Below are 22,611 nucleotides of genomic sequence, written 5' to 3'. Positions count from 1 at the left end.
TTAAATGTAATTGCAGGTCAGTTCGCTGTTTATTTTTTGTAAGTAATCTATTTTTATTGAGTAATTTCATAAAGCATAGAATAGCAAGCATAATTATAGCAATGGTTATACTACAGTATACAATTAAGCAGCAGTTTACTATGTAAACAATCTGGCTCCTGCTTATCTCCTTCAAAGTATACATGTAATACTTGGTGTCCTAAGGCAAGCTCAGGGAGGACAGAAACCTCCCGTGGAGCTTCCCGTGGAGCAGAAGGACAATAATGCAGAGAATTAGGAAAAACATAATGCTGATGTAACTGCAGATCTTAAAACCACATTATTTTATGCAAGAAAGGTAAAAAGGAGACATACGAAGGAAAAAGAGAAATGATTCCAACAATAAATAAAGGGATGAGAGGAGAGGGGGAGGGGGGCGAAAGGATAATTCTTCAGGATCCTGTCTTAAAACAAATGGGGGGAAAGAAATCTGACCCTTTCTTGGTTGTTAAATAGGAGTAAATCCTCCTCCTCACTACTCTGTTAAGAGCCATTTATTAACCATTGAATGACATACAGTGGTAAGAGCCCATCTCAAGAGTTTATTATGTCATCGCTTTGAGAAAGAAGATTCTCTTTGAAAAGTTCTCTCATGTTCTCTGCCTATCTGTGCATGAAGAAAGCACCACCATATAATAGGAAACCTGGAGATCAAGGGGCTGGGTCGGAGTTGCACACAAGTCTCAATGCGAACGGATGGCGTAAATTTCAGCATACCGCGCATGCACGAAAGAATCAAAATCAGTTGCTGCGCATGCGCCGGGTCAGGTGTCTGCATACAGAAGAAGATCACTAGTTCATACAGATTTAACCATCTGTCACCAGACTACACATTCCGTGAAATGAGTGTTTCTGGGCGGTAATTAGGCAGTGACCATGCGATTGCATAGAACTCTTCAGACTCATGAGAGTGTCGTGGGTATGTTCATGGGCGCCAAGAGGGGGGGGGGCGGGTACAGTTTACCCAGGCCCGGGCTTGCTAGAGGGGCCCGGCGGGTGCCCGGCTCTGGCATCGCCCCCCCCCTCTCCCCCACAGCAGCTCAGCACACAGCTTGTGCTAGGCTGCTGTGTGAGACTGCTCGCGGCTGCTGCTGCAGCAGCCAGAGCAGTCTCCTATGGCTGTGGGGGGGAGCGATCACACTGATCGTGCCCCCCCCCTGCTTAGCACTGGGCTGGGGGCTTACAGCGCTCCCCTCCCCAGCGCGCAGCATTTCTACACGGTGCTGAAAAACTGATAGTATTTTCTTATTCAAGGGGGCGTGGCCACACCTCCGGGGATTAGGCCACGCCCCCTCCATTACCCGGGCCCGGCCAGGCTCTCAACGGCCCTGGGTATGTTACATCCCTTTCACACTGCCAGCAATAACCACAATTATTGCATGTGAACGTGCAGCAACCCGGGTTATTGCTCAGTGTGAAAGAGCCTATTTAAAATAACCTGGGTAACAAGCAGGGTTGAACACAGGTAACCCGGGTTGATGCGAGGTGATCTCATCTTCAACTGCCGGCTCGGCATGGGATGGCGGTGACGTCATCGACGCGTCAATAAGCTGGGTCAGACCACCAGTATGAAAGGGGTCACACCCGGGATGGAACGGGTACAAAATCCCAGGTGCGACCCGGTTTAGCGGTGTGAAGTGCTAATAGAAAAGCTATATGCCCCATGTTCACATAAACATCTAATCTACTGATCCATTCTGTTATGGGGATGGGAAAATCTCCAGTGAGTAGGCACGGACTCTGCATCTGCAGCATTGCTCTGCTGTTTTAGAAGGGAATTATTCTGCCTGGAATCAGGATATTAATCAGATATGTATCTTATCATTTCTATGAATTGTCAGTGGAAAATGTATCTAATTACCACACAGGAGCCTGTTATCAGCTATGTTCCTCTGTGATCCATCTGTCATGGTGTGGAGACATTGGGGTAATTATGAAGAAGTGGCTACATGACAATCCAACAAATCACTGTGAGATGTCTCACCACTCCTACAGAGTATACACAGTATCTCACTGCCATGATATAGGGACATTGGAGGAAACTAGCTGCAAATAAATACAGGCTCCTTGGGGATACGTGTAAATATAAATAACTACATAACTATGGAGAGCTTTACTATGGAGATATATATATAGATATATAGATATAGATATAGATATATCTGGGCTGAAGTCCATGTGTAGAGTTCAGGGAGCAAGCACATGAAGGAATAGGTAGGAGCCAGAAGCGCAATGGGAACACCCGTTAAGTAGCAGTGACAGGGGTGAGTGGCTAGGTTACCCACCAGGAATTCCTAGTACTGATGGCACCTGATTAACACAGGCCCTAGTCATTAGGTCTGCAAAGCTGTATAGTTGTAACAAAACCAAAAGTTAGGACAGTAGGTTTATATTAATCTCAAGTGTCCTGCTCTGGCCATTGTGATCATGGAAAGTATGTTATATAGGAAGTCTCATAGAAAAGGATGTTGTCGTGTATGTGTGTACAGATCTGTGGGAACTCAGGAACAGGAAGGGAGGTCCTATTCTGGTAAATGCTCTCATTCCAAATTGCATGGGGCAGTAATAGTAATAGTGTGGATGCTGCCTGTGTAATGTGTCGCCATTTGTAATATACTCACATGCATATATAAAAAATACTGTAGGAGGGACATTTATGTGTGAATGAAAGGAATAAACACACAGAACATATAAATACACACAGCATTTGAATCCATTGGGGCACTTTGTGACAAGAAAATAACGCAATGACATTTGTGAATGTATTGAGAAGAGAATTCTGGAAAATGGTATTTACAAGGTAGTCTTAGAGTCACCTCTTTACCAGCAAGTGACAGTATTTGAGGAATGAAACATGCCAATGTTTAGATAGAATCCATGGTATGTATCCTCTCGGTAATGCACGTCTTACAGGGCTGCCATGTGAGTGTCATTTCAGAATAATCAGAATTTCCTAAATAGGAATCCTAAAAAGATTAAATTACACCATTTTACTTATTGCTGCAATCCACCACTTCAGTGCCCATGGCCTTCAGATATGGCATGGCAAAATTGCACAGATTTTATGAAGAAACCTAAACAATAATATCTGTAATGGGCGAGGTATTCAGTAAGCAGCTGACTCTGGTACAGTCCTGCATACAACCTGGGCTGCCAAGAGAAACCCTGGGCCCCGGTACAGCACTTTCCCGGGGCCCCCCTGGAGAGGGTGTGGCCACAGCATGTTGGGGGCATGTCTTGCATGTGAGTAGCACCCACTTACAGGACAGGAGAATTACATAGCTTCCAGCAGCTGGGTCAAAAGTATTCATTAATACTCTGGGTACACTTATACACAATATTGGCCAGATTTGGCCAAATAAGAACTACAATTCGGGCATATTGTGCAGTGTGTATGACCGATTTGTGCACTCCTGCGGTCGCATGCAAAATCTTCAGGTTGGTCGTGCTGCACTGTCATTCAGAAGATATCGTGTATGACTATGCCATACTGCCAAAATATAAATACATATATATAGACATATACAGATATATATATATGACACATACATATACTGTATATAAATATATATATATATATATATTACACACCTATTTATTTAGATGTATCTATCTATCTCTCTATCTATATATATATATATATATATATATATATATATATGGTATATAATATATATAGATATATAGGTATATATACATATGTATCCATCTATGGTATATAACATATAAATATATATATATATATATTAGGGGTGTGCACCGGCCACTTTTCGTGTTTTGTGTTTTGGTTTTGGATCTGGATCTTTCTTCGTGTTTTGGATCTGGATTGGTTTTGCCAAAACCACCCTTCCGTGTTTTGGGTTCTGGGTTTTGTGTTTTGGATCTGTATTTTTTTGAAAAAAAGCATAAAAACAGCTAAAATCACAGAATTTGTAGGTTTTTCTGCTCCTATGCTATTATTAACCTCAATAACCTTAATTTCCACTCATTTCCAGTCTATTCTGAACACCTCACACCTCACAATAGTGTTTTTATGTCCAAAAGGTTGCACCGAGGTAGCTGGATGACTATGCTAAGCGACACGAGTGGGCGGCACAAACACGTGACCCATCTAGGAGTGACACTGCAGTGGCAGGCAGGATGGCAGTTAGAAAAACTAGGCCCCAAACTGTACATAATGCAAAGAAAAAAAGAGGTGCAAGATGGAATTGTCCTTGGGCCCTCCCACCCACCCTTATGTTGTATAAACAGGACATGCACACTTTAACAAATCAATCATTTCAGCGCCAGGGTCTGCCACACAACTGTGGCTGAAATGATTGGTTCGTTTGGGCCCCCACAAAACAAGCTGGCAATTAATGTGTCCCTGCACAAACTGGCTCTACGGAGGCAAGATGTCATCCTCATCCTCCTCATCCACCGATTCCTCACCCTCTTCAGTGTGTACATCCTCATCCTCACAAAGTATTAACTCGTCCCCACTTGAATCCACCACCACAGGTCCCTCTGTACCTTCTGGAGGCTGGTCTCCCTGGAAGAGCTGATAATTCATTTTGATGAACATCATCTTCTCCACATTCTGTGGAAGCAACCTCCTACGCCTTTCGCTGACAAGGTTCCCGGCTGCACTAAACACTCTTTCGGAGTACACACTGGAGGGGGGGCAACTCAGGTAAAATAGAGCCAGTTTGTACAGGGGCCTCCAAATTGCCTCTTTTTCCTGCCAGTACAGGTATGGACTGTCTGACATGCCTACTTGGATGCTGTCACCGATGTAATCCTCCACCATTCTGTCAATGGTGACAGTATCATATGCAGTGACAGTAGACATGTCAGAAATTGTTGCCAGGTCCTTCAGTCCGGACCAGATGTCCAAACTTGGTCCTGCCTGCCCTGCATCACCGCCAGCGGGTTGCTTAGGATACCTAAGTTTTTTCCTGGCAGCCCCAGTTGCGGGAGAAAATGAAGAAGGAGCCGTTGACGTGTCACGTTCCGCTTCAGCTGACAGTGTGTTCACCAGCAGGTCTTTGCACCTCTGCAGGCTTGTGTCGGCCGGAAAGAGAGACACCACATAGGCTTTAAACCTAGGATCGAGCACGGTGGCCAAAATGTAGTGGTCTGATTTCAACAGATTGACCACCCTGGAATCCTGGCAAAGCGAATGAAGGGCTTCATCCACAAGTCCCACATGCCGAGCGGAATCGCTCCGTCTTAGCTCCTCCTTCACTTTCTCCAGCTGCTTCTGCAAAAGCCTGATGAGGGGAATGACCTGACTCAAGCTGGCAGTGTCTGAACTGACTTCACGTGTGGCAAGTTCGAAGGGCTGAAGAACCTTGCACAACACGGAAATCATTCTCCACTGCGCTTGAGTCAGGTGCATACCCCCTCCTTTGCCTATGTCATAGGTGGATGTATAGGCTTGTATGGCCTTTTGCTGCTCCTCCATCCTCTGAAGCATATAGAGGGTTGAGTTCCACCGCGTCACAACCTCTTGCTTCAGGTGATGGCGGGGCAGGTTCAAGAGTGTTTGCTGGCGCTCCAGTCTTCGGCACGCAGTCGCTGAATGGCGAAAGTGGCCAGAAATTTTTCGGGCCACCCAAAGCGTCTCCTGCACGCCCCTGTCGCTTTTCAGAAAATTCTGCACCACCAAGTTTATTGTGTGAGCAAAACATGGGACGTGCTGGAATTTGCCCAGATGTAATGCCCGCACAATATTGGTGGCGTTGTCAGATATCACAAATCCCCAGGAGAGTCTAAGTGGGGTAAGCCACTGGGCGATGATTTCCCTCAGTTTCTCTAAGAGGTTGTCGGCGGTGTGCCTCTTACTGAAACCGGTGATACACAGCGTAGCCTGCCTTGTAACGAGCTGGCGTTTCTGAGATGCTGCTACTGGTGACGCTGCTGCTGTTGCTGCGTAAGGTGATACATCTACCCAGTGGGCTGTCACAGTCATATAGTCCTTAGTCTGCCCTGTTCCACTTGTCCACATGTCCGTGGTTAAGTGGACATTGTGTACAACGGCATTTTTCAGGACACTGAGGACACTTTTTCTGACGTTTCTGTACAGTCTCGGTATCGCCTGCCTAGTGAAGTGGAATCTAGACGGGATTTGGAACCGGGGACACACTACCTCCATCAATTGTCTAAATCCCACTGCACTAATGGCGGATACCGGACGCACGTCTAACACCAACATAGCAGTCAAGGCCTCAGTTATACGTTTTGCTTCAGGATGACTGCTGTCGTACTTCATCCTCCTCGCTAAGGACTGTTGGAGGGTCAATTGTTTAGTAAAAGTAGTGGTGTTCCTACTTCCTCTCTGGGATGATGAACGACTCCCAGCAGCAGCAGCAACAGCAGCAGCGGCAGCAGTAGGCGTAGCAATGCAGGATCCTCCGGAGGAATCCCGGATAGGAGAGTCAGTCATGCCAGTGATATGGCCTGCAGGACTACTTCCGATCCTGACTAAGGAGGAAATTGACGAGGAGGGAGTTGACGGTGTGGTTTGCAGGCGCTTGGATACAACAGGACAACGGGATTTAGGTGTCCCTGGACTGCTTACGGTCTGAGCCAAAGTTTCTGAACTTGACAGTAACTTTTTATGAACGCGCTGCAGGTGCCGTATAAGGGAGGATGTTCCTAGGTGGTTGACGTCCCTACCCCTACTTATTTCACCTTTACATATGGTACATATGGCAAGACAGTTGTTGTCCGGATTTGGATAGAAATATTGCCAGACCAAAGAGGTGGAATGTTTGGTCTTCTGCCCAGGCATGACCGTGATGGGCTTTTTCATCCCACGGACAACAACTGTCTCCCCCGGAGCCTGATTTAAACAAACCACATCACCATCAGAATCCTCCTCGCCAACTTCCTCCTCAGCGCCAGCTACACCAGTATCCTCATCCTGTTGTACTTCAACAGTGACATCTTCAATTTGCATATCAGCAAGTGGACTGTGGGTGCTCCTTTCAGCACTTGCAGGGGGCGTGCAAATGGTGGAAAGAGCCACCTCTTCCCGTCCAGTGCTGGGAAGGTCAGGCATCGCAACCACCACCACACTTGGACTCTCTTTGGGGATTTGTGATATCTTCTTAGAAAGCACAGTTCTTCGCTGTGCTTTTGCCAGCTTAACTCTTTTGATTTTTTTAGTGGGAGGAGGGCTTCCATCGTCATGTGAAGCTGAACCACTAGTCATGAACATACTAGGGATCGACCTTAGCCGTTCCTTGCCACTCCGTGTCGTAAATGGCATATTGGCAAGTTTACGTTTCTCTTCAGCTGATTTAAATGTCTTTTTCAAGGTCATTTTCCTGAACTTTGCCATTTGGGATTGTATGTGCCCTCTACTATGACATTGGGCATCGGCCTTGGCAGACGACGTTGATGGCATGTTATCGTCTATGTCATGACTAGTGGCAGCAGCTTCAGCACTAGGAGGAAGTGGTTCTTGATCTTTCTCTATTTTATTTTTATCGGAGAAAGTTTGGTCCTCCATTTATGTTATATCGATTTGATATATACGTGCGGCTAAACACAGAAAATAAATTTTTTTTTGGTTCGGACTGGAGTGTACTTTGTGGGTTACAGCACCCTTTAACGGTCAAGCCAGCCGGCCCTTTACTTATGACACAGGCGCACTCTTGGCACTACTTTGTTGATGCACGTGCGGCTACTGCGCACACAATTCACAAACACAGAAAATAATTTTTTTTTGGTTTGGCTTTGGACTGGAGTGTACTTTCGGGGGTTACAGCACCCTTTAACGGTCAAGCCAGCCGGCCCTTTACTTATGACACAGGCGCACTCTTGGCACTACTTTGTTGATGCACGTGCGGCTACTGCGCACACAATTCACAAACACAGAAAATAATTTTTTTTTAGGTTTGGACTGGAGTGTACTTTCGGGGGTTACAGCACCCTTTAACGGTCAAGCCAGCCGGCCCTTTACTTATGACACAGGCGCACGCTTGGCACTACTTTGTTGATGCACGTGCGGCTACTGCGCACACAATTCACAAACACAGAAAATAATTTTTTTTTTGGTTTGGACTGGAGTGTACTTTCGGGGGTTACAGCACCCTTAACGGTCAAGCCAGCCGGCCCTTTACTTATGACACAGGCGCACGCTTGGCACTACTTTGTTGATGCACGTGCGGCTACTGCGCACACAATTCACAAACACAGAAAATAATTTTTTTTTTGGTTTGGACTGGAGTGTACTTTCGGGGGTTACAGCACCCTTAACGGTCAAGCCAGCCGGCCCTTTACTTATGACACAGGCGCACGCTTGGCACTACTTTGTTGATGCACGTGCGGCTACTGCGCACACAATTCACAAACACAGAAAATAATTTTTTTTTTGGTTTGGACTGGAGTGTACTTTCGGGGGTTACAGCACCCTTAACGGTCAAGCCAGCCGGCCCTTTACTTATGACACAGGCGCACTCTTGGCACTACTTTGTTGATGCACGTGCGGCTACTGCGCACACAATTCACAAACACAGAAAATAATTTTTTTTTGGTTAGGACTGGAGTGTACTTTCGGGGGTTACAGCACCCTTTAACGGTCAAGCCAGCCGGCCCTTTACTTATGACACAGGCGCACGCTTGGCACTACTTTGTTGATGCACGTGCGGCTACTGCGCACACAATTCACAAACACAGAAAATAATTTTTTTTTTGGTTTGGACTGGAGTGTACTTTCGGGGGTTACAGCACCCTTAACGGTCAAGCCAGCCGGCCCTTTACTTATGACACAGGCGCACGCTTGGCACTACTTTGTTGATGCACGTGCGGCTACTGCGCACACAATTCACAAACACAGAAAATAATTTTTTTTTTGGTTTGGACTGGATTGTACTTTGGGGGTTACAGCACCCTTTAACGGTCAAGCCAGCCGGCCCTTTACTTATGACACAGGCGCACGCTTGGCACTACTTTGTTGATGCACGTGCGACTACTGCGCACACAATTCACAAACACAGAAAATAATATTTTTTTTGGTTTGGACTGGAGTGTACTTTCGGGGGTTACAGCACCCTTAACGGTCAAGCCAGCCGGCCCTTTACTTATGACACAGGCGCACGCTTGGCACTACTTTGTTGATGCACGTGCGGCTACTGCGCACACAATTCACAAACACAGAAAATAATTTTTTTTTTGGTTTGGACTGGAGTGTACTTTCGGGGGTTACAGCACCCTTAACGGTCAAGCCAGCCGGCCCTTTACTTATGACACAGGCGCACGCTTGGCACTACTTTGTTGATGCACGTGCGGCTACTGCGCACACAATTCACAAACACAGAAAATAATTTTTTTTTTGGTTTGGACTGGAGTGTACTTTCGGGGGTTACAGCACCCTTAACGGTCAAGCCAGCCGGCCCTTTACTTATGACACAGGCGCACGCTTGGCACTACTTTGTTGATGCACGTGCGGCTACTGCGCACACAATTCACAAACACAGAAAATAATTTTTTTTTGGTTTGGACTGGAGTGTACTTTCGGGGGTTACAGCACCCTTAACGGTCAAGCCAGCCGGCCCTTTACTTATGACACAGGCGCACGCTTGGCACTACTTTGTTGATGCACGTGCGGCTACTGCGCACACAATTCACAAACACAGAAAATATATTATTTTTTTAGCACTTGGGGGGAGCACCCCTGATGGACAGAGCACCCCCTGGACAACACTACAGCACTCCTTTAGGACTGGGACACTGCACAGGACTTTGGAGTGGACACAGCCCCTATGGAGAACTGACTGCACAACACAGTCCAGCCAGCCCCTATGGACTTTGAAGTAGTGGACACAGCCCCTATTAACAACAGCAGCACAGCACAACACAGCCAGCCCCTATGGACTTTGAAGTAGTGGACAACAGCAGCACTACACTACACTACACAGCCCTAACTCCCACCCTCCCTCTTCACTGTCCACAGCCGAGTGAGAAAATGGCGCCGACGTGTGTACCTTATATAGGATCCAAAACCCGCGAGACTCGGAAGGCGGGAAGATGACGTTTTGCCTCGATTTCAGATCCGAGTCAGGCGGGAAAAGTCGAGCCTGACTCGGATCGGACTCGGATCGGGGGGGCTCGGGGGGGTTCGGATTTCAGAAATCCGAACCCGCTCACCCCTAATATATATATATATATATATATATATATATATATTAGACGGCACTCAAATCCAATAGATCCAACTTGCCCAGGTGCCCCTCTGGTGATCACACAAATACAGCACAACTAAATTGGATGGCACTCTGGGTCTCCGCAATGCAAATAATATGCAGCCAAAATAGTTTTGCAGCCAAAACTTTTGACTTGTTGTCCATATTATTTGCATTGCAGAGACCCGGAGTGCCATCCAATTCTATTGTGGTATATATATATTCGTGCGACTTTGAAACTTTGAATATAGGTACCACCGAACAGCCTGTGGAGAGGCATTTTGCCACTGTGCCTCATACCCTTGCCTCCCTGCGCTACCGCATGATTGATCATGTGCCAGCTTCTATTAGAGGTGGTAATCGTCCTCTGAAGCTACTCCAATGTGAAACTTGCTGGATCCACACGTTGGGAGAATTTAGGATTGAATTGTTTTCATTAGGAGTTTTCCTTGGATACGTTTTTGCCATACCTTATCTTAGCCTTAAGTATTTAGCAATCTTTTCATGTTTCTTAGTGATAGTCTGTTAGAATTGTCACCGCTGTGACTGTTTGGATAATTGATGTTATATGGGTTTCTTCTTTGTTGTCCTTTATTGTGTTGTGGTGCTGTGCGCTGTATTTTGTTTAATATCAACCCAATTGTGCAGCCTATCATTGCGTAACGTGTCTGTACTATATACTACCGTTTAAATTTATTTACCATATCTTGTTTATAGCTGGTCATCTAAACCTATGTGCTTGCATGTTTAGTCCATTTTTTACAGTTTTATTATATCTGTGGTATTTGTCTTTTTTTGTGTAGAATTTACGTAAGTGCGCCGGTTTCTATGGTGATGGGGAGCACCTCTTTGTCATCAGACTGCGCACAACATGTGACTCAGAGTCCGATGACGTGGTTGTACGGCGCTGCCCGCCGGGGGAGTGGTCCCGTTCCGAGCGCCGCGTCTGCTCACTGGGTGACTGAACTGTTTTAAGGTAAGATATGTTTTGTGTGTTGTACTAGACCTGATGAAAAAGCCATAAATAAAGGCTTTGAAACATTGACTCTACACGCTGCCTGTCTATTGCCGTTTGTACCAAGAGTGCCATTGTACTTTAGCTTCTATATATTATATATATATATATATATATATATATATGTATATATTATATATATATACAGGTCCATAAATATTGGGACATTGACCGAATTTTCAGATTTTGGCCTCTATTCACCACCACAATGTTTTTGAAATGAAACAAACAAGATGTGCTTTAACTGCAGACTTTCAGATTTAATTTGAGGGTAATTACATCCAAATCGGGTGAACGGTGTTGGAATTACAACAGTTTCAATATGTGCCTCCCACTTTTTAATTGTGGTGGTGAATAAAGGACAAAATATGAAAATTGTGTCAATGTCCCAATATTTATGGACCTGACTGTATATATATATATATATATATATATATATATATATATATAGAGCACATCTAATATACACTAATGCTGCTAGATGTATTATATTTATAAGTTATATTTATAAGTTAATTATATAGAAAGAAATTATAAATGTATAGCTTTCAGCAGCAGGCAGCAGCACCACAGTGTAAAAGACTCACAGTTACAGCTGGCATTGGTTCGCTCGTCTCTTCCCTCAGTCTTCACTGTTCCTCACTGTCACTGACTCCCTTCTTCTTAGTAACCTGCCCACATCCGCGATAACCCAGCCTGCCTTTCTGTACAGTAGTCCCTCCCGGTCCCTGACCATCGCCTGACAGTGAGCCTCCCAAGATGATGATATCTATTAGCTCCGCAGCAGCCGGCAGCTGTGCAGTCTACAACATGCTCACACTGTGTCTGTGTGGTAGCTTTAGTGCAGTAACCGAGACCCTCACCTCCCGACTGCTTCCAGCCGCCCGCGGAGTTGTAGTAAGCATTATTGGAATAAAAAAACATTGTAAAAAGGCCACTGGTAAGCTGCAGCCCGGGCCCCCTGTCATACCCGGGCCACCCGCTCCCCCCCCTCTCGGTGCCCCTGCATACAACTCCCCCCCACCCCCACACCATTTATAAACACAGGAGGAGGAAATGGCCTTTCAATTTGGTCAGCTCAGTGTTCACTTGTATGCATGATACAGGGGGAACACATTGGCTCCTTGCTGCTAGAGGGCATAGGCTACAAGCCTTCTCATTTAAGGGGAAAATGTATTAAATGTTTTAAAGAGTGGAGAAGTTCCCATAGCAACCAATCAGTAGCGGCTCATCTTCCTCTCCAAACGTACTATATCTGCCTCCCCCCTCCTGCATGCCCTACATTGGCTCCCCTTCCCCTTTAGACCCAATTTCAGCTTCTAACACTCACTTACCACTCACCCAATCCTCTACCATTTACATCTCTTACTTTATCTCCCTTCACACACCAGCCTGCCCTCTTCGCTCCTCAAATGAGCTTGCGAGCAGGGCCTTCCTACATATATATCTGTCTGTTATTACCCAATTTTGTTCTATTAATGTTTACAATTGTAAAGCGCAACGGAATATGCTGCGCTATATAAGATACTGTTAATAAATAAATAAATAATACATTCTCTCCTGCCAACTAATTACCGTATATACTCGAGTATAAGCCGAGTTTTTCAGCACAAAAAATGTGCTGAAAAAGTACCCCCTCGGCTTATACCGAGTCAAGTGTAGCGCTGACCGGACGGAGTTCGGTCAGCACTACACACTGCCAAACACACAGCCGCCGGAGCCGGCAGCTGCGTGTTTGGTGTAATCAGCAGCCGCTGAGAGTCTGTCAGACTCTCAGCGGCTGCTGCTGCTCCCACTGCGGGAGCCATCTTCCGGCTCCCGCAGTGGGTGATGGGAGACACGTCGTCATGACGACGTCTCTCCCATGCAAAGCGGCCGGAGGAGCGGACAGCGGCGGGACCAGGAGCGGGAGTTTAAGGTAAGTGTTTATTTTTTTTTTATTCTTTTCACGTCTCTCTCTACTAGGGGGGGGGACTACAGGGGGCACTACCAGGGGGCGATGACTACAGGGGGCACTACCAGGGGGCATTATCAGGGGGCACTACCAGGGGGCGATTACTACAGGGGGCACTACCAAGGGGCATTATCAGGGGGCGATTACTACAGGGGGCACTAAAAGGGGGGATTACCACTGGGGGAACTACAAGGGGGGGATTACTACAGGGGGCACTACCAGGGGGGGATTACTACAGGGGGCACTAAAAGGGGGGATTACCACTGGGGGAACTACCAGGGGAGGATTACTACAGGGGGCACTACCAGTGGGGGATTACTACAGGGGGCACTAAAAGGGGGGATTACTACTGGGGGTACTACCAGGGGGGGATTACTACTGGAGGCACTGAAAGGGGGGATTACCACTGGGGGCACAACCAGGGGGAATTACTACTGGGGGCACTACCAGCTGCTGCCATTTCCCACACTAGGCTTATACTCGAGTCAGTAAGTTTTCCCAGTTTTTTGGGGTAAAAGTAGGTACCTCGGCTTATATTCGGGTCGACTTATACTCGAGTATATACGGTACTTTGGAATTCTCTCCCTATCCAACTCTCCACCTCTCTACAAAACTTTAAACAGGCTCTCAAGACCCACTTCTTCACCAAAGCCATCCTGCTCCCATACTAACCCACTCAATGTCTACCCCATCTGTGTCACCCCTATCTGTCTGCCCACCCTCTTTAAAATATAATCTCTCACGAGCAGGGCCCTCTTCCCTCATCTCATTTTCCTTCCCTTACTTATACTATCATTTATTTCATACACCCTACAATGGCACCTAACCCTTGGTTTCTGCCACCCTGCTGCTTATTTCAGTATTACTACCACTAATGCGTTGTCTACTACGCATGCGCAAATCTCCTGGAAAATGGCCGCCACACAGTTTTCCTAGTGATTTCTGCTGCAGATCTGATGCAGGACTCTGGAGAGATGAATATAGTTATATGGGTGCAGGTTGTGCAGTAACAATGACAATGATGAAACAATGACAACAGAACTGGGTTGAATTCGTTACCTCCTAATTATAGATTGCACCATAATCATTTATTCTGTTAGTGTTAAGTGTTGCCCACGCATTGTAATATTTTACCAGTAACCTCCCTCCTCAAGTGTTCTCATGCCCTGGACCCCTGCCATTTGGGGGAAACTTCCATCTCCTGGTAGCTGTCAGATATCTAACAGGTAACTGTCCTACTGCTGACATGTGACACTCTACTACTCTGAATCATTGAGGTTTATAATATGCCCAGAAGGCTGGCTGGTTACACATCAAGCCACAATGTGTCAGATCAGGAGAGTCAGCTGTTATACAGCTGGCAGGAGGGTAAGAGCCTCCTGCCTCCTAAACAGCAGGAGGCACTGGCACCTGACCCCTGACGAAATCTGGAAGAAACAGTTTTTTAATACTAATCACAGTCAAACCCTTATTTTACAAAGGCCAGGGAAACTGTCTGGCAAAGTGGAAAAAGAGGGAAAGCCTAAAATCACGTAAAGCTCTAGTAAAGTAAGATTAAATATAAGAAAAAATACACAAGACAATTTGTATTTGGCCACAATGGTTGTTCGAATTGAACATACAGTACTATCCCAGCATTTAATAAAATAGTAACATAAAATGTTAATGTGAAAGGAATAAAATAATATATAGCGATTGACTCTTTAGTGCAGTGGACGTGGTGATCTTCTGTAATTCAGTGTTGTGACAATGCAACAATTCAGGATTGTCTCCAACACATTTGTAATACAACATAAATATTTGTTTAAAAATGCAGTAATACTAATGCTGGGCATACACTACAATTATCTGTCAGACACAGGGGCGTCTTAAGAGAGGAGGGGGCCCGTGTGCACTCCCCGTGTGGGGCCCCCTCCTCTCTTCCCGGTGGTCGTCAGCCGACTGACATGGCTGGGCAGCCACCGGAGCATTAGTAGACTCCAGGCACTAGAGTGTGCCCAGAGTCTACTGCGCATGCGCAGAACACCGGAAAAATGGCCGCGGCGGCCATTTTCCGGTGTTCTGAGCAGCGCTGACACCCGCCGCGGGACCACGGACAGGTACGTTTAAAATAATATGGGTGCAGGGTATGCGGTGCAGGGCCCCCCTGGACCCGGGGGCCTGTGTGCCCCACACACACTGCACTCATTATAGATATGCCACTGGTCAGACATCTGTCCAATCTGGCTGGTTGGAATGAAAATCTGGTAATGTATGAGAGCAAATGACATTTGCTCAAAAACACTGGAAAACAGACAAAAATGGTAATTCAGACAAATTGGTTAAATCAAACAAATGTAACCAATTTGAATAATTGTTTTTGTCAGTTTTCCAGTGTTGGGGACCACACGGTCAAATGTCATTTGCTCCCATACATTACCAGATTTTCATTCCAACCAGCCAGATTGGACAGATATCTGACAGATAATAGTATAGCGTATGCCCAGCATAACACTTGTAATATTTTGTACTAAATTCAATAGAAGATCATTTATATTTAATATTCACATTTTTAAAACAGTCAAAAGAATAAAACGATGGTAACTGACAAAAAAGCGGAGAGGGTAGAAACAGAGGTACAAAGGTACAAATTGTCTGTGACATGCTGACTAGGTCAGCATGTAAAGTAAATATATGACAATGTGAACAAAGGTAACAAAGTGATAATGCCTTGCCCTCCATATACATGTAGTGTAGGTCTGGGTAAATACAAGGAAGATGTATTTGCTATAAAACTTCCCCTCCAGTCTGTCAGCTAAGCTGTGAGCTGCTCTAGCTACAAGTGGCCTCCTCCCATCATGTGCCATGAACTGCAAATACAGTAGAGAGAATAGATGCATTATCGTACAGTGTAGGACCTCTTTTAGGGTATCCAGTTAATTGGTCTACACTAAAAGGGACGACATTCAGATGGTCGACACATACTGATTGTCAACACTCAAACGGTCGACATGGTCATTAGGTCGACCATCATTCTGTAGACATGTATTTAGGTTGACAGGGTTAAATGGCTGACATTCAAAAGGTCGGCATTGAACATGTTGACACTAAAATGTCAATGTATGTTTTCATGATTTTTAGGGTAGGGTTTAGTGTTAGATTTAGGGTTAAGCTAAAATAACAAAACAAAATGTGTTGACATTTTAATGTCGACATGTTGAATGTTGTCCTTTTCAGTGTGTTGACCATTTAACCCTGTCGACCTAAATGCATGTCTACAGAATGATGGTCGACCATGTCAACCTATTGAATGTCGACATTCAGAACCAGTCAACCTTTTGGTTTCAACCTTCCAAATAGTGACCATTTCACTGTCAGTCTTTCATACCACACCCCTCTTTTAGTGTAAAGAGAAAATGCAGATATGCCGTGCAAAGTTTCACCTGGACAAATCATGTTGGGATGCAAGATAAGCAAATACATTAATGTTTGGGCATGCAGGGAAAATTTAGAGCTCATTCCCCTCATAAATTCAAATCAGCTGGCATATTTTAAATTTTTACAAGTTGCTGAATTTACTCCTAAGCCTAAGGGGTCTATTCAATAATGAATATACTAACTCACAGCGAGTGCCAGAGCAATTCATCTTTGCTCTGGAACGGAGACAGCTGATCCAAAAATCAGCTGTCTCTGCGAGCAGCTTCACTGCTCCATTTGGAGCAGTGAGACAAGTGTGCATGTGTGACCTACAGTACAGATCCCTCTTCGCAACCCGCAGCGGGTAGCGGGAGCACTCCCCATCTGAAGATGGCGAATGCTCCCACAGTCAAGCTCCGAAAATATTGTATTTTCGGAGCTTGATGAATTTTGTCCCCATACTAGTGTATAAAGGAGATACTGTATCTGTGATATCTCATGCTTTACCTTCTTGATGAATGGCCCGGATACTTAATTTCTAAAATTTCAGGTGAAAATTTTCATTTTCAGCCTGCTTTTGTAGAAATTAAGTGATGAAGAATAGACCCCTATATGAGACCCCCTACAGTAGCACCAGAGCTAGAAGAGGTAACGTTGGCAGGCTGAACCCATCCTAGGTATTCAGGCTGCCAGGAAGGAAGGTGCTTAATATATACGGCACCTCAATGGATGGCCTTGGTCCATCTCTAATCAATTGCTCCATTCACAACACACCTTTAGTTTAAAAAAAATGTAGATAAAAATATAGTGTTCCTGGCAGATATGTATGGTAAACATGGTAAACATCCAAAGCCAGACTGAGCATGTGCTCAGATATCTCCCCCCACATATTTTCCCCCAGCCTCCAACCATCACTGAAGCAGAACGTTAATGTTGGTTAAAGAACAAAACAATACCTCTCCTTGGTTGATCATTTCTGTAGATACAGGCTGGCATAGAGAGAGGGGTGGTGCTATAAAGCTAAATGTTTGATGTGAATTGGGGTGGGCAGTAAAAATCAGATGACTGGATGCACTGGTGGACACTATTGTCCATTTGATAAATATTCCTTTGCTAGTAAGGTACATTTATGGGGATTCTATGGGTAGGATGACATGGTAGATTAGTAGAGAAAATGGGAATGTGTATTTACATACATACCAACCCTGTTGCCTGCAGGCCCTCCACCTGGCATCTCTCAGTGGATGACTGTAAAAAAAACTTTTACTCTATGCAACATATGGAGCCATGTAACATTTTTAGAGATCCATTTGTAGAACTTGACTGCACGTTAGAATCATGTGCATTCAAAAATTAAGTCACCCATGATAATAGCATTAAAATTATGCACTGTCCACACAATAAGCAGTTTTGTGATGTCACAGTGTCAGTCACTTAGGGTGCGCTTGTGCTGTATCCCGGTTCATAAATTAGCCAAATGTACAAGTTCTTACTGAAAAGAATACATTTCAGATTCCCGTTACACTTTTAGTTTTCATGAGTAGGAACTGATTTTACATTTTGCATCAGTCTGTGCAGCTTGCATCACTGTGGAAAGTGTGCTCTATTGGGCTGATGTAGTGTTGCATGGAAGTCCATTATGCAGACAGACCTATTTTTAACACGATGTATGCTCTGCAGCTGAGTGTGCACATCGTATGTATCTTATATCCACTAGCGACGTACTGGGTGTAACTGAGTGGCAGTGGAGCTTTTTGTCTGTAGGCTAAGTTTAGTGATGGCTTAAATTAAATTGCGGGCTACGCTGAGTTGTGAGTTGGCATTGATCTGGTGCAAGTGCATTTTGGCAATGATGAGGGTTAGACGGAGCATACATATAGGGGCAATGCTTTATATAGATGAGTATAACTCAGCATACAGGCAATATCTGCCTTTAGTTCCATGCACACCGTGCGAGTGCAATTGCGGCCTACTTGCATGCAGCTCTGAATCGGTGTCTCTGTGTATAGTATGAATTCCTTAAAATTGATAGAGAGAAATAATTGCTGTCCAGACAATACCCCTTAATCGCTATACCCAAAATGTCGCTATTTAGCTTTACAAGTAAGAAATAATTGCTTTCCAATCCAATTGTGGTTCCAAAACACAAAACGTTATATTGCAATAAAAAAAGAGAGTTACACGCTTTAATCTAACACAATTAGCGCAAAAAGCAAGTAAATACAAAGGTACAAACCGATACATACGCTGGCACTCTGGAATCCAGTACTCAGCCATCAATCCTGGAGCCTGCAGTCATCTAGTAAGGGAAAATGACTCCCTTACAGCTCACAGAGCCCCAGCCTATGTACCACACAGATCACATATTATTATTATTATTATTATCCTTTATTTATATGGCGCCACAAGTGTTCCGCAGCGCCTTACATAGTACATAGACCATAGAACTAATAGGTGAACAAGAAACAAGTAACTTACAGTACAGGACAAGGACACAACTTATATACATTGCTGAAATAGTGATTAAAGCACTCACAATAAGCTGCCGGGAATTGGCGGTCCCGTGTTAGGTGCCCTAATGGGGAGTAGAGAGTAGAAGAAAATGTAAAGAGAAGCACATGAAGGAAGAGGTCCCTGCTCGTGAGAGCTTACATTCTAAGGGAGACGAGCTGGCATTATTCCATTGGTTCTTGCTCCTTGTCATTCTGTTCATTGGTTAGTTCATATGGTGTCATCCGAGCTATGGATTAGCTTTCCAACTGCTTCTTTGTGTAGGTTTCCCTCTGAAGAACTAATAAAGAAACACTACATACAGATATACATTCTAACCTATAATTCATATCTTGCAGACGCATGTTGCGATCTCCTTGCCGTTGGAACCGAAAATCTGCAAATAAACAGAGTTTTAGAATGGTACCAAACATGACATGTCTACTAGCTTCTATACCTTAAATATCGTATACATTACATTTCACAACATAAGTATTTGCTAATAAAACCTCTAATATTAAGATTTTGATGTGGAGGAACCTTTTTATAAGTTTTGGTATGTGTAAGTGTGAGAATATGGCATAGTTTCGCTAATATGTGTGGTGCGTTTATGTGTTTTGTGCTTTGATATACATTGCAACTGTGCACTGTGCATCTTGTATACTTATATGTTTTATTTAATGTGTGTATGCGTGTAAGTCTATGTGTGTGTTATGTAATTTAGGGTATTTGTGATGGATTAATATATATATTATCCATTTCTAACATATTTTAAAACGACAGTGCAAGGTGTTACAAGCAGCAAGGTTCACTTCCAATCAGGCAGGAGACCTACAGCTGATTGCCATTGCCACCTCGTCTGATAGCTAATTCAAAGGTTTTCCTCTGCCTATTAAAGTCTAAATGCCAGTTCCTTTGAACCAAAACAATACAGAAAAAAAGGCACACAATTGTTTACGATTTGCAGGTTCCTGACAATGATTCATAATTTTGCATTTAGACCACTCCCTTTGAACATACTAGTCTCTGTGCATATTTTAATTAATTTGTTACAGATACAAATACACATTTGTGCTGCAATCAGACAATCAGACTGAGCTGATGCAGAGCATCGTCCAACTCGCTCTTCAGCAGACCATCGACGACTAGATTGTCAGATAATAATTTGCAAGCGATCACAACCAATTATTTGACTTCGACAGTCCACCATTTGATAGCAAACAAGATGCTATCATATTCTGATCTTAACCTTTCCAGTCATGCATAATAATGTATTATTCAAAGTTCTAAACGGTGTGATGCAAGAAGGTCACTGGACTGTGGATAATGCATTTCAAGAGGGTAAAACAACCCTTATATGCACTCAGCGGGTCTATACGGGACCATGGGTAGGATGTGGGATCTCATCGAACCTATAAAGGAAGTCTGGGAAAATGAGACTACATTATCTAGGATGTTTAAAGGAACATTTACAATAATTATTATTATACATGACTTTGCCTGTTCACATATTATTATCTGTAGGCACATTCAATATCGGGGTTGTAATGCAATCCTTCACTATATTAGCGTATGTGTAAATGTAGGTTGATCATACAGGTGGTAAAAGAGAGAGAATTAAATTTGGAGAGAATCATAATAATATAATTTTCATAGTTTAAAAATCAAGAAAACTTATGATTGTTCTTATTATGTTATCTTCGCCCAATGGGGTGAGGGCACGCTTCTGGATGATCCCGATTATTTCAATCTGTGTCTCACCCGGTTATCTTCGTCATCTACTAAGAATATCATCTGTCCACAGCTGGGCCTTGTCAGCATCTAGAATAGGAAATTTGAGATCAGTCCTCTAGAATGTCTCCATCTTTCCTACCCAATCTGACGTCTTCACCCGATCCGTCTGCAGTCTTCAGATATCCTGCCATTGACTTGATTTGCCCACATGGATGAAAAACAGATTCTATGAGCGCTAGTGGTTTCCCCCCCCCCACTGTGACAATTTAGAATTTTGTCGGCTCCATATTGGAGTTTCCAAAAAACACAACCTATTGACATTGACGGGTGTTTACAGACCCAACTTTACCTCATTTTCTCCACTAGGTGGCAGTCAAGATCCTACAATGCCTTTTCCTTTCTCACTTTTTATGAAAATCTCCAAACAATTATCCCTAATCTAGGAAATTCTAAATACACTTTGACCTGTATTCCGATGTTCTGGGGAACTAGAAAGAAATGTTAGTATACATAATACAGGTATGTCAATATGCAACTAATTCTTATCTATTCTAGACATACAAACTGTTAATAGATATATCCGGTTCATTTAGCAATAACAGAAAATGATTCTGTGAAACCTGTTTAAATATAAAACCAATCTTGAAACAATTTTAACTGTATTTTTCTCATTGAAAACCCCTAGTAATTACAGACCTTACCACCTCTGCTGGGAAGTGGATGTATATTTCTCCTTCTACTACTCCTCCTAGGACATGTGAGTGTAACTACTGGTCACAAGAGATAAAACATCAAAATTACAACAGGTGTTTTTGAGAAGAAAACTTACATTCCACTGCATATCCATATCTTTATGATTTATGGCAATCCTCCTGTTCTGGTGGATGAAACCTTCACCATTTGTTTATCCATCACCATTTAACTAGGTTATACAGGGATATACATACCCAAAGATATCACGCTTGTATCTGCTACCAACAATCACTGGAGATCTCAAAAACCATTTCGTATGAACTGTTACCACTTATAACAACTTCGTGTCATTTAACACATAAATTACATCATGAGATATACACTTTATGTTTAGTTATTAATCTTTCCAATATCTTACAAACCAAACTTTGTATATCCATCTTCCAATTCCTATGAATTTGGTCAGGGGTTGCAATACTTACCTGTCATCACTATGCAATTTTAGAATCCCCTTCTCTCCGATATACATTATTATATTTTTACCTGTACACAGTATTGAGAACAATGGCATATACCGTAAACATTATTATAAGCATAAAAGTTAAATCCATTGTCACCTGTAATCAGAAAACATAAAGACGTCTCCTTATGTACTGCAGAAATGACAAACTTAGATTTCCTTACCTCTGCTTTTCATATGATATCTCTACTTCTAAGTAATATCTCATGTCCAACATTATGCATATCACATTGTTTCCCACAATCTATAATATTACATATAGTGCTATCTTAACATCATACTTCTCATACATCACCTGATTTTAAGCTTCACACCAGTATCACCTATATTTGTTACAGAACTGAACAAATGGGTTAAACACATATACCTCCTTTTGCAAGTTGGTTAAACCCTTTGATGAGGGACCGATAACCTTGTGTTACTGTGTAAATTTTACAGAATGATCTCACTCAACGAGCCCCCATCTATGAATACCTAATGATCTATATACCTAAATGTCGCCGTTTAGCGTAGCGTACGCATATGAAATAATTGCTTTCCAGACTTTGAGTGTGGTTCCAAAGCACAAAAGTTATTATTCACACAGAAAGCATTTAGT

This window comes from Taudactylus pleione, unplaced genomic scaffold (genome assembly GCF_031769625.1).
Source record: "Taudactylus pleione unplaced genomic scaffold, aTauple2 ptg000129l, whole genome shotgun sequence".
NCBI lineage: Eukaryota > Metazoa > Chordata > Amphibia > Anura > Myobatrachidae > Taudactylus > Taudactylus pleione.
Note: the sequence above shows the minus strand (reverse complement) of the source record.